Source organism: Ursus arctos, unplaced genomic scaffold (genome assembly GCF_023065955.2).
Source record: "Ursus arctos isolate Adak ecotype North America unplaced genomic scaffold, UrsArc2.0 scaffold_7, whole genome shotgun sequence".
Classification (NCBI taxonomy): Eukaryota; Metazoa; Chordata; class Mammalia; order Carnivora; family Ursidae; genus Ursus; species Ursus arctos.
The window spans coordinates 80,483,905-80,498,098 of record NW_026623089.1 but is presented as its reverse complement, the minus strand read 5'-3'; the positions used below and the strand labels follow the sequence as shown (position 1 = coordinate 80,498,098).

The 14,194-nt window shown below is 35.8% G+C and overlaps 1 pseudogene; it reads left to right on the top strand.

Annotated features, from left to right (window-relative positions):
- LOC113259269 (heterogeneous nuclear ribonucleoprotein A1-like) overlaps positions 1 to 13,318 on the top strand; it is a 30,167-nt pseudogene extending 16,849 nt beyond the window's left edge.
- Positions 13,319 to 14,194: the final 876 nt, after the last annotated feature.

Here is a 14,194-nt window from a genome sequence, read left to right as displayed (position 1 = left end):
AATCATATGATAGTTGTCTTTCTCTGCTTGACTTATTTCACTTAGCATTATCTCCTCCAGTGCTGTCCATGCTGTAGCAAATGTTGAGAACTCGTTCTTTCTGATAGCTGAGTAATATTCCATTGTATATATGGACCACAACTTCTTAATCCAGTCATCTGTTGAAGGGCATCTCGGCTCCCTCCACAATTTAGCTATTGTGGACATTGCTGCTATGAACATTGGGGTGCATATGGCCCTTCTCTTCACTACGTCTGTATCTTTGGGGTAAATACCCAGTAGTGCAATGGCTGGATCATAGGGTAGCTCAATTTTTAACTTTTTAAGGGACCTCCACAGTGTTTTCCAGAGTGGCTGTACCAACTTGCATTCCCACCAACAATGTAGGAGGGATCCCCTTTCTCCACATCCTCTCCAACAATTGTTGTTTCTTGCCTTGTCTATTTTTGCCATTCTAACTGGCGTAAGGTGGTATCTCAGTGTGGTTTTGATTTGAATTTCCTTGATGGCTAATGATTTTGAACATTTTTTCATGTGTCTGTTAGCCATTTGTATGTCTTCATTGGAAAAGTGTCTGTTCATATCTTCTGCCCATTTTTTGATTTGTTTATTTGTTTCTCGTGTATTGAGTTTGAGAAGTTCTTTGTAGATCTTGGATACCAGTCCTTTATCTGTAGTGTCATTTGCAAATATATATTCTCCCATTCCATGGGCTGCCTCTTAGTTTTTCTGACTGTTTCCTTGGATGTGCAGAAACTTTTAATCTTGATGAAGTCCCATAAATTCATTTTATCTTTTGTTTCTCTTGCCTTTGGGGATGTGTCATGAAAAAGGTTGCTTTGGCCGATGTCGTAGAGGTTGTTGCCTATGTTCTCCTCTAGGATTTTGATGGATTCCTGTCTCACATCGAGGTCTTTCATCCATTTGGAGTTTATTTTTGTGTATGGTGTGAGATAGTGGTCAAGTTTCATTCTTTTGCATGTAGCTGTCCAATTTTCCCAGCACCATTTATTGAAGAGACTGTCTTTTTCCCACCGGATGTTTTTTCCTGCTTTATCAAATATTAGTTGCCCAAAGAGCCTAGGGTCCATTTCTGGGCTCTCTATTCTGTTCCATTGGTCTGTGTGTCTGTTTTTGTGCCAGTACCATGCTGTCTTTGTGATCACAGCTTTGTAGTACAGCTCGAAATCTGGCATTGTGATGCCCCCAGCTTTGTTTTTCCTTTTCAACAGTTCCTTGGAGATTCGGGGCCTTTTCTGTTTCCATACAAATTTAAGGACTGTTTGTTCCAGTTCTTTGAAAAATGTCCTTGGTATTTTGATCGGGATAGCATTGAAAGTGTAGATTGCTCTGGGTAGCATGGACATTTTAACTATGTTAATTCTTCCGATCCATGAGCATGGAATATCTTTCCATCTTTTTATGTCTTCCTCAATGTCTTTTAAGAGTGATTTATAGTTTCTAGAATATAGGTCCTTTACGTCTCTGGTTAAGTTAATTCCAAGGTTCCAATAGCATTTTTTTCATTGAAATTAAAGAGTCAAAGTTAAGTGTTTAGAAATTCATTCTGACAAAGGTAAAACATGCGACTTTCTAATAAATGCTTTTGTGAACTTATTAAAAAGTTTAAAGATAAAACTGCTTGCTTTGTGGTGATAATAGAAATACAAATGTTCATGGACCATCGCACCATGGTGAACAGAAAGTTCTCACAAAATTAACAAACCTGGGTAACAGAAATGCTCTCGGATCTGTGGTGCATACATAAGTGCATCTAAATAAATTGTAATATTCCAATGACCTAGACAGAAGCCATAGTGTCGAGTTGTACAATATACATGATTTGAGTAAATAAACTATGAAGTTTTATAATAAAGTTGATGTTGAAAACAAACAAACAAAATCCTTCAGTGCCTTAGTATGCACCACACATGGGATTTTACAAATGTCTGAGTCTTTGGGGTACCTGATTGGCTCAGCTGGTTAAGCATCTGACTCTTGATTTTGGCTCAGGTCCTGATCTCAGGGTTGTGAGATCAAACCCCACATCTGCTGAGTGTGGAACCTGCTTAAGGGTCTCTGTCTCCCTCTCTTTCTGCCACTCCCCCCACTCTGTCTCCCACCCTCTCTAAAACATAGATAAATAAAAGAAAAAAGAAGGAAAAAAAAAAGAAATGTCTGAGCCTTTGAAGAATTATTTCTTAAATAGACCTAAGTGTACTACAATTGTATTGAACCTTTTTTTTTTTTTTTGGATAAATGGGTCCTCCGAACTTAGAGAACCTTTGTTTTTCTAACACCAATAAAAATATTCAAATTATTTAATAAATTTAGTACCAAAAATCTTTGACACTTTTACTGAATTAGTTATTGAAAATAAAGTATATGGACATTCCCCAACTTATGATAGTTGGACTTAGGATATTTTGAATCTACAATGGTGTGAAAGTGATACGCATTCATAGAAACATTCTTCAAATTTTGAATTTTGATCTTTCCCCAGGTGTGACATGCAGTATGATACTCTCTCAGGATGCTGAGTGGCAGCAGCACCCAGGCAGCCACGCCATCACAAGGGTAAACAACCGATATATTTAACCATTGTGTACCCATACAACCATTTTGCTTTTCACTTCCAGCACAGTATTTAATGTTGTATATCAGCTTTGTGTTTGATATTTTGCCCAACTGTAGACTAATGGAAGAGTTCTGAACATGTTTAAGGTAGGCTAGGCTAAGGTGTGATATTTAGTTAAAGTTAAGTGTATTAAATGCATTTCCGACTTACAATATTTTCAATTTATGGGTTTATCAGGACATAATCCCACCGTTAAGTCAAGGAAGATCTACACAAACAAAGATACATCACAAGATCAAGAGACAAACGGAAAAAATTAAATAAAGAGCATCACCTGTTCATAAAATTTCATTTTTAAATAATATAATCCCTTTCTATAGAATCTTCTCTTGCAGGAGGAAATTTATCATGGAGTTTCTATTTTTAATAGGATAAGTGCATTTTTTTTACTAGAATGGAATGAAATTAAAAAGGCCTATAATTTTGTAACTTAAACAATTTGAGAGGGTTTTTTCCCTAATGAAACTATTTGGAAAAAGAAAAAGATTCTTAGTAGAGCCTAAAAGACAGTATCTGTGAAAATAGTGTAAAACAATGAAAATTTTCAATAAAAATATTCTCCAGTGAGCAATATTTTTTCTGAGTTTAGATTTATGTTACCCCTTTCAGGTAGGATATCTTTCTCAATTACAGAGAAGAGTGGAAAATTTAGATTTATTAACCCACTAAATAAAATTTCAAGGAACACTTACTGCAATAGTGGAAGAGACTTGAAAATATTAAGACTACATTAAAAAAATACATTCAACATGCAAATAGTGATCCATTAATGAACTGGTTAATAAAAGTTATTTTACCTAAATCTAAGATTATTCTGCTTATTTATTTAAATGCTTAAATAATAAGCACAAAGGCTTTTTTCAATTTTATATTCATTGTACACAGATATTATCCTTATTTTTCAGAACTAATTTTATTTCTAAAAACTGTTTTAGGACAGGACTATTTAACTAGCCAACCAGTATATTATAACCTATTTGTCAGTCAATAAATATCAAAAATAAAATTAAAATTATACAATTTTTTTAAGAACACCTTTAACTCTCCAAGTGTCCCAGTGTCTATAACAGCTTGTATGGTAACCTTGCCTATGACTAATATCTTTCTTATTATTCACCCAAAAGAACAGGAATCCAAAGTGACAGATTCAAAAATGTTCACAGCTCTATTATGAGGTTAAAATTTTAAAAAATCCAATTGTTTAAATAGTGTGATATACAGAAAAGTCTTGAAGAGAATAAATCCTAAGAGTTCCCATCACAACGAGAAATTTTTTTTCCTTTTTTTTTTTCTTCTTTCTTTCTTTCAAGTTGTATCCATATGAGATGACGAATGTTGGCTGAACTTACTGTGGTAATCACCTCACAACATATGTAAGTTAAACCATCACACTGTATGCCTTAAATTTATACAGTAATATATGTCAATTATTTCTCAATAAAATTGGGGGAAAATCCAATTGCTCAAAACTGGAAGGATGAATAAATATAGTTTGTTATAGATTACTATATTACTAATGAAAACAAAAAAATGCAACAACACAGATGAATCATACCAACATAAAACTAAGGAAAAGGAGACATACATAAGGGGATACATACTCTATGAGTATACTCACAAAACTTCAAAAACAGATTAACATTATTAGTCAGATATTCACAGGAGACAAAACGATAAAGAAATTTCAAGAGTGTTATTACTTATAAAGAGAAGAAAGAATCAAGGTTTTAGGGGTTCTGGAAATATTCTATTTCTTGACCTTGATGGAGTTTAGACAAATGTCTCCTTTATAACAATTCATAAAGCCTACATTTGGATTTCATTTGTTTTACTGTATATGTGTCAAATTTTCATTTTAAGGAATACCAATGAACATTCTGAAAAATATTTTGAAAATTTTTATTCTAAAAGCCTCCTTTTTCATTTGCCAGAATCATTGATACTTTTGAAATATAAAGTTGTTACAAATTTTAAAATATATTTATATCAAGGTGATTTTCCTAATCTCAGTGAGCATGTGTGTGTATGTATGAGTCGTACTCATGTGTATGTTTCTGTGTGTATATATGTGCACCTCTGCGTGTGTTTGTCTGCGTGAGTGCACGTGTGTGTGTGTGTGTGTGTGTGTGTGTCTACATATGCATTTGCCTGTGAGAGTGGTTTGTATGCTTTGGGGTAAGGTAAGGATACAGTTTTTGGCATGGGAAAATATGATGATCACAGAAAAATTAAGATGAACTGGGAATCTGAAAATGAAAACTCCAAAACAGAAAGAGAAGTTCAAGTAAAGAAAATAAAAGAAATAAGTATATTGTTTTCATCAACTTTGGTGTTTTAAAATACATGCTAAATTAATATTAGCTTATTCCCAGATTTTTGTTTTCTCAGTGTGTAGTTCATGCAACTATAATGACTTTGTGAAAATAGAGCCCTTAGCTAGGAGAGGAAGAGCTCCACCTGCTATTCTCAGATTACTCTCATTTCATACTTCTTTTCACTACCTCCTTATGAGTATTATGCCCAAACAAAAACAAGAAACACCTGCTATATTATACACAACTTTCAATCAATTCATCAGTAGCTTTAGCATAAAAAAAGAGAAATCAAGCAAATTATTAGTCTGTTTGGGAACTGTAAGAACAGATTTAAAGGATGTGAATATTTTCATTTCAAAGTAATTCGGTTTCTTCACCTTTTGTAATTATGGAACACAAAATTCTTTTTGCCTTGCCACTTACAATCTTTATCATTGCTTTTTATAATATGTATTGAAAAAGTCTCTAAATATTAGGCACCACCAAATACAAAGACACGCACACACACCCCAATCCCACATATGCAGATAACATGACCCAGCATTTTCCAAGAGATTCAAGTTTCATTATAATCATTCTGCCATTCTCTCAAATTCTGAATTCACTTCTTTAATCCTCTCAGCCTTTAATTTGGTACTTTGATTCTCAGGTAGCAACATTCACTTAAATTAAACAAAGATTTATTGATTGGCTGTTACATAATATATTGGATAAGTGCACTAACTCTGAAGCTTACAGATTTGGCTTTGAATAGTATCAAATGATAATTAACTATATTTTGGGGGCACATTAGTTAACCTGCATTATTTCCTCTTCCTCACCAGTAAAATGGTCATAATATCCTGAGATAAAACTTTAGTAATGTAGAAGTTAGCTAACAAAATCAAGAAAAATGAAGTCATTATTAGAAAGGTAGTCAAATAAGATTATTGAGTAATTGTCAATTCCCCAGCTTTATCTAGTAATGCAAATATTTGGTGAACACTTTTTTTGGTTGCTTGGTTTCACCTTAAATGAATGGAATGCAAATCAAAATATTTCTAGTGTTATATAAAATTTTGTGTATCTATTCTAAAAGTTGAAAAAATAATAAATAATTGAACTTTATCACCAAAACAAGTCATTTGTATTGCATTTTTGCATAATCAAATACATACACAAGTGCCAACCATTTGCCAATATCAGTAAATACAATATAGCAAATAACCTCACTGGTCCTCATCACCCTCCAGGTTGGAAAGCCTAGGGAAAACATACAACCCATTTTCATTCTATAGGATTGGCTGAGTGAAGGAAGGAAGGAAGGAAGGAAGGAAGGAAGGAAGGAAGAAAGAAAGAAAGAAAGAAAGAAAGAAAGAAAGAAAGAAAGAAAGAAAGAAAGAAAGAAAAGAAAGAACTAAATGTCCTCATTTACCATCATTAAATATTACTTTTTTAATTTTTAAAATATTTGGAGGTTCATTTTCAAATTACATAGTATGATCTCTCCACAGGGTAGTAAAGTTAAAATAAAATAATTGTTTGGCTGTGAATTATATTACCATGTTCAAGGTATATTTTGATTTTGAAAATGTCTGACCCGATCCTTCTAGTCATATAGGCTATTTACTATAATAGTCTAAGTTATTAGTACTTCTATTCCCTTGTACAACACAATAGATCCATAAAATGGTGCAAGTTTGGGTAGCAGATGAAGGAAGCTCAATGGAAGGCTATAAGCAACCAAATGGATGAACACCATGATGAACAGAGCAGTGCTGGGAGCAAAGAGATAACTTTTCTTTCTTTCTTTTTTTCTTTTCTTCTTCTTCTTCTTCTTCTTTTTTTTGTGTTTTTTTGTTTGTTTGTTTTGCTTTGTTTTGTTTTTTTGTTTTTTTGTTTTTTTTGGAATCAGATAACTTTTTACTTCCCCGTATCTATGAGAACAAGTCCAGCTAATTCCCTCAGGTTGGTGGTTTTCTCTGTGAAATAGAAGGGAGAAATAAAGTGGCAGTAGTATGGTCTGCTTTTTAATTTGAAGAGTGAATTTGCTACATTCAGAGCAATTATGGGTTTAATGCTCAGGACTGTGAACACTGAGATCCCAGTGCAGATACAAATTAATGTCTTCTCACAGGCTGGGGCATGGCTAATGGACAGACTTGGCCTGAGGGCCTGGGAGCTACGAATGCACATGTATTAATGGAAGGAGAGAGCAAGTGTGAGGCAATATGGAATCCAGTGTTCTGACCTTATACTTGAAAAAAAAAGAAGCTACAGGAGTGGCAGTAATTCTGGTGGAGTCATGGCAAAAGAGCACTTTGAGTGACCCTATTGTTCCTGCATGATCCATAGAACGAACCTCTAACCTCAGTCCACAGGGGGTATGACAAGCAAGGAAGCAGTCAGATGTGGCTGGTGTCTAATCCCTTGAACTGGATGGGTCCTGGATCATCTATCAAACAAAGACTTGTCTATCCCACTGAAAAAAAATATCAGCCTTCAGGGAATTAGCCAGGACTTGCTGTCACTGATGTATGGAGGTGAAAAGTTGTCTGTTTTCTCTCCAATATTGGTTGGTTCACAGTTCTCATTCATTCATTCAACAAATATATATTTAGAAATGGCTATACCAGGCTTTGATTTAGGTATTCAATTGCAGGTGAAACAGACATATTCTCTGTTAGAGCTTACTATCTAAAGGCAGAGAGAAATAACATAGAGTAAACAATCAAACACAAATATGAAATGATGATCTGAGAATGATGCTATGGTATAATCAGACATTTTAACAATATGAATTCTTCCAATTCATGAGTGTGGTATCTTTCCATTTTCTGTGTCATCTTCAATTTCTTTCACCAATGTCTATGGTTACAGGGTACAGGTCCTTCAACACTTTACTTAAATTTATTCCTAAGTATCTTATTCTTTTTGGTGCATTTGTAAAAGGGGTTGTTTATTTAATTTCTCTTTCTGCTAGGTCCTTATTAGTGATAGAAATGCGTCTGATTTCTGTATATTAATTTTGTATCCTGCAACTTTACTGAATTCATTGGTTAGTTCTAATAGTTTTTTGGTTGAGTGAAAATAAGTTTTAGCTTGAATGTTATTAATTTTTCAAAACTTCTCTTAATTTTTTATGCTTCTTTATTTGATTTAGAGAATCCCTCACAAGCCCAAGGTTAATTTTCTGTTAAAATTTTTAAATTTTGTTTTTCATTTGTCTTTAACCTATCTGGAATTTATTTCTGTGTATTGTAGGAAATAAAGATCCCATTAATTCTTTCAAAGTCCTATTCCTGAACAGTCTGCCCAGTCACTACTGATCTGCAATACCATCTCATTCATATACACCCATGAATCTGATCTTGGGTTCTTTCCTCTGTTTTGTTTTTGTTTTTGATTTTTTGAGAGAGAGAGAGAGACAGGTGGAAGAGGGGTAGAAGGGGAAGGGGAAGGGAAAGAGAATCTCAAGCAGGCTCAAAAATGGAATCCGATGCTGGGCTGAATCTCATGACCCTGAGATTATAACCTGAAATCAAGAGTAGGACACTTAACCGACTGAACCACCCAGATGTCCCTGTTTCATTTTTTCACTTTTCCTATCATTTAACCAAAAGAACACACCACTAGTTACTACAAATATATATATTTGTATATATACACACACACCAAGTACAAATGTTCCTCCTATTCACTCTTACATGTACATTTTAGAATCAGCTTTTCAAATTGAAAATAAACATTATTGGCATTCTCATTGGAATTATACAAAATAGATCTAATGTTTTCAGAAAAATTGACAATGTATGACATTTAATGAGCATTTTATATCTTTCTAGTCAATTTCAATCTTATTTAACATCTTTCATTAAAGTTTTCCTGTTTTCTCTGTAAAAGTTTACATAAATTTGTCATATATATTCATAGGTCATTATTGTTGTTTTGCAAAATAGATTTTGTTTTGTTGAGGAATGTTCACATACTTTTAATAGCATTCAGACGTAATCTTTGGTAATTTATTTTTTATTTAACTTAATTAATTTATTTATTTGAAAGTGAGAAAGAGCATGAGCAGCGGGAGCAGCAGGGGGAGAAGCAGACTCCCCACTGAGCAGGGAGCTCAATGTGGGGCTCGATCCCAGGACCCTGAGATCATGACCTGAACTAAAGGCAGTAGCTTAACGGAGCCACACAGGCACCCCAATCTTTGGTACTTTAGTATTCTATTGTCATTGCTATGCTAGGTAAAATTTTTCTTTGTATAACATTAGGAGAAATGAATTTCATTATCTAATCCTGCTCTTACTTTCAGTAAATTTGCTATTTTATTCATGTAAGTAATTTCTAAGTCTTGCAGGATTTCTCTTGGAAGTGTTCTCACATCTTACTCTTCCTCCTGTCTGTCCAGCTTGCACACAATAGCACTTTCTTACCCCAGCCCCTCCATCACATCAAGCCTGAACTTCCAGAGTCGCTCCTCAAGTCAATCCATTGTCTAAGCTCCACCAAGCCCCAAATAGCTTATAATCTCTTGATGAATGAAATGGGTCATTTTCCCTAATAAAAATGTTTAATGGCTAAAATTCTTACCCTACTAGATTCTCCCTGCCTCTCATTTAACTTCCTCTAGAAGGACTTCTGTAATGTATACTTACAATCTGCTGTTCCATCTTGGTATCCTTCTCTCCCCTCAAACCAGCAGGCATCTTTGCCACCTCTCTCCCCTTATTCCAACATGCCACGTTCACTCATATCTCTGAAAGCTTCTGTCATATTGGTCCCTGTCTTCCAATGTTTTCCACACTTCTCACATAAAAAACAATACTCTCACCTTTGACATCCAAGTTAAGCCTCACTTTGATTTTAGGTTTTCTCTTGTTACTCAACCCACATTCATAACTCACGATCCTGAATTCTTTAGTAATTATTCTTTGCACATGTGTGTTGTTAGAATACCATATAATGTGCCGTTTTCCCATTTTTATATTTCATCTGTCAGCAATAATGGATCGAGTTTATAATATGGTCAGACACTGTTTCTGCAACCAAAACTCTTTGATATATTTCAAATGGGACTTTTTGCATCCTCAAAAGGAAATGCGTTAACCTGAAAGTAATAACTCCTCAATCAATATTTAATTAATTTCCCTTATTTACTCTTCAATTCCTGTAACAGAACAATTGTGCACACATTAAACATTGAATGTACAAAGTTATGCACATTATGTACCTCTCCTGAAGGTAAAGTGTGTAGTATTTTTTCTCTTTCTAACTTAGGAAGTTTTTATACAAAAGATGGGGTTTCTATGAAAAAAATCCATATATAGTGTCATGAAAATGCCAGAATCTTAATTTAGTTTTTGTCTGATTTGCCTAATTTTTATTATTATAGTTTGGCTTATTCCAAATCAACTTAACGGAATAAGAATTCGGAATAAATTTAGAATAAAGCAACAGCACTTTAGTGTTAACATTAAGTGGGCTCTGTTAACACTTCATTATAAGTATATATTATTTATTTCTCTCTCATAAGCCTATCATTAATGAGTATAAATGATGATCCAACTCCTCATCTATAAAAGAGGATATTTTCCTATGGTTATCACTAGCCATTTACAAGGTACAATTCTACAGTCCACCTATTTACTTAGAAGTCAATTAATTTGCTTCCAACCACCTCTTTTAAAGACTGCAGTATTTCTAACTTCATCTACAGTTTAATCTGTTTGAACTTTGAGTTGTGAAAAGCTGTCATGAGTGAAGCCATTTTAAAATGGAACTGGAGGAGCGACTGCAGAGAAACTGCCTTACCCACCTGTGTTTGAGCTGGGCTCAAACCTTGGGACTGGGCAAATGGCAACTGTTGTGAGCAATTACTTGAGGAGTCAGAAGGAGCTTGGTCACAAGACTGATAGACGTGGGGTTTCTATAGGTATGGGGTTTCTGAAGATAAAATCAGTCGTCAGTTGATGTCTAACCAAGTTACCGTGTTAAAACCCAGAGAAAAACTTTTTTTTTCTTTTCTTCAACTTATGTAATTAATCCCCTTCCTTTTCCTCATAAAAAACCCTTGCCTTCACCCTAGAAGCAGGAACACTATTCGGGTAACCACCTGGATCGGTGCAATGCTTTAACCCCAAATAAACACTCATTTGCCTCTCATTGTGGCTCTTTATCTCCAGGGTGACAAAATAAAGACAGGACGCAGCCATTAATGATGCAACACTTTGAATAAACTCCCATTTAGGGAAACAGATTTTGTAAATCTAAATACAGAAGTTTGTAATTTAATTGAATGGCAAGTATTTTTAAAGATTTATTTATTTATTTGAGAGAGAGAGCAAGGGGGAGGGGGGAATAGGGCAGAGGGAGACAGAACGAATCCGAAGCAGACTCCGTGCTGAGTGCAGAGCCCAATGCCGGGCTCAATCCCAGGACTCTGAGATAATGACCTGAGCTGAAACTGAGTCGGATGCTTAACTGACTGAGCCATGCAGGCGACCCTTGAATGACAAGTATTTGAACCGATAAAGGAAAAATAATCCATTTCTCCTGTCCATTTTATTTCAGAGAAGTAGTAGACGCTAAAAAAATTGGAAGTATGTTTCCAATTATAAGTCCTATTATTCTGGGAATACGGATATAGATAACTAATTAAGCTCTACATAAATACCCTTATGAGTAGCGAAAACATAAAGTCTCAGTTTTTACTCTCTTAATAGCTTCTTATAATCTAATCTTATTTTCTTCCAGAATGTATTGACTATGATATTTCATCATGTTTGTTTATCAATGATATAATTTCTTTTACTATTATGGATAGTAAACATTTCCTGCCATTTTCCTCCCACCCTTCAAAAAATATGCCATCTAAAAAAGAAATAAAAGGGCCACACACTCAGGCGTGTGTGGCTCAGTTGGTTAAGCATCTGCCTTCAACTCAGGTCATGATCTCAGAGTCCTGGATTGAGCCCCACGTGGGGCTGCCTGCTCAGTAGGAGCCTGCTTCTCCTTCACTCTCTGCCCCTCTTCCCCACTTGTGCTCTCTCTCACTCGCTGTCTCTGAAATTAAAAAAAATCTTAAAAAAAAAAACTGCAATAAACCACCTCTGAGAAATTCTGACAAAAACAAAGTTCAAACAATGCTTAACTAAAAGTCTTATCCGAGCTTTCTGCCTGTGGACGCTGCCGTGTAAGCTTCCCTAAAGTCTCCCTTCCCGCCACTGTCGATCTAAGTTAGAATCTCCTAAAGAGCCTGAACAGCTGCAGAAGCTCTTCATCGGAAGTCTGAGCTTTGAAGAAACTCAGGAGGAGCCATTATGAGCCATGGGGAACATTTATGGACTGTGTGGTAGTGACAGATCCAAACATCAAGGCCCTAGACGTTCTGGGTTTGTCAGGTGTGCCACTGTGGAGAAGGTGGATGCCGCCATGAATGCGAGGCCACACAAGGTGGATGGAAGCGTTGTGGAACCAAAGAGCACTGTCTCAAGAGAAGATTTCTGAAAGACTTGGTAACCATTTAAATGAGAAAAGGATTTTTGTTGGTGGCATTGAAGAAGACACTGAAGAACATTATTCTTAACAGTATGGGAAAATTGAAGTGATTGAAATCATGACCCACTGAGGCAGTGGCAAGAAGAGAGGATTTGCTTCTGTAACATTTGATGACCATGACTCCGTAGACAAGATTGTCATTCAAAAATCACATACTGTGGGGGCGCCTGGGTGGCACAGCGGTTAAGCGTCTGCCTTCGGCTCAGGGCGTGATCCCGGCGTTATGGGATCGAGCCCCACATCAGGCTCCTCTGCTATGAGCCTGCTTCTTCCTCTCCCACTCCCCCTGCTTGTGTTCCCTCTCTCGCTGGCTGTCTCTATCTCTGTCAAATAAATAAATAAAATCTTTAAAAAAAAATCACATACTGTGAAAGGCCCCAACTGTAAAATAAGGAAAGCCCCATTTAAGCAAGAGATGGCAAGTGCTTCATCCAGCCAAAGAGGTCAAAATGCTTCTGTAAATGTTGGTGGTGGTCATGGATGTGATTTTGGTGGGAATGACACCTTTGGTTGTGGAGGAGACTTCAGTAGGCAAGGTGGCTTTGGTGGCAGTCAGTGTGGCAGTGGATATGGTGGCCATGAGGATGGCTATAACAGATTTGATAATGAAGGAAGCAATTTTAGAAGTGGAGGAAGCTATAATGATTTTGGCAATGACAACAGTCAATCTTCAAATTTTGGACCCATGAAAGGAGGGAATTTTGGAGGCAGAAGCTCTGGCCGCTATGGTGGTGGAGGCAAATACCTTGCCAAGCCATGAAACCAAGGCAGCTATGGTGGTTCCTGCAGCAGCAGTAGCTATGACAATAGTAGAAGGTTTTAATTACTGCTGGGAAACAGAGCTTAGCATGAGAGGAGAGCCAAAGAAGTGACAAGAAAGCTACAGGTTACAACAGATTTGTGAACTCAGCCAAGCACAGTGGTGGCAGCACTGAGCTGCTACAAAGAAGACATATTTTAGACAATACTCGTATGTATGGGCAAAAAACTCAAGGAGTGTATTTGTGACTAATTGTACAAAAGCTTACTTTAGTTTCTGTTCTGTGGAAAATTTAAATCATTCTAACAAAGGGTTTTAATGCAGATTTTTTTCTGCATCCATATCATTGATTGCTAAATGTAATAGTCTGATCATGATGCTGGATAAATTGTGTTTAAATAAGTAAATAAATAAATAAAAGTTCTATCAGAGATTTTAATATTTTAATATGCCATATGAAATTTTAGGAAGGATGATACTCTGTACAGGATTTCCTAAAAATCTGTAACCATGGAACTGAAGGACAGAAAATTCTTCCACCTCAGATATGGTTCTTTGGCATGTTGATTATTTTAAGCTGTTTTTTTTTTAAGATTTATGCATTTATTTTAGAGAGAGAGAGAGACAGCATGAGTAGGACAGGCAGAGAGACAGGGAGAGAGAGAATCTCAAGCAGATTCCATAGTGAGCATGGAGCCTGACACAGGGTTTGATCCCAAGACTCTGAAATCCTGACCTGAGCTGAAACCAAGTATCAGACACTTAACCAACTGCACCACCTAAGTGCCCCTGGTTTTGTTTTGTTTTGTTTTGTTTTGTTTTGTTTCTTAAGTTAGCTCTACACCCAGTGTGGGGCTTGAACTCATGACCCTGAGATCGAGAGTTGCATCTTCTATCAACTAAGCCAGCCAAGCACCCCTTAAGATGGTTATTTTTAAG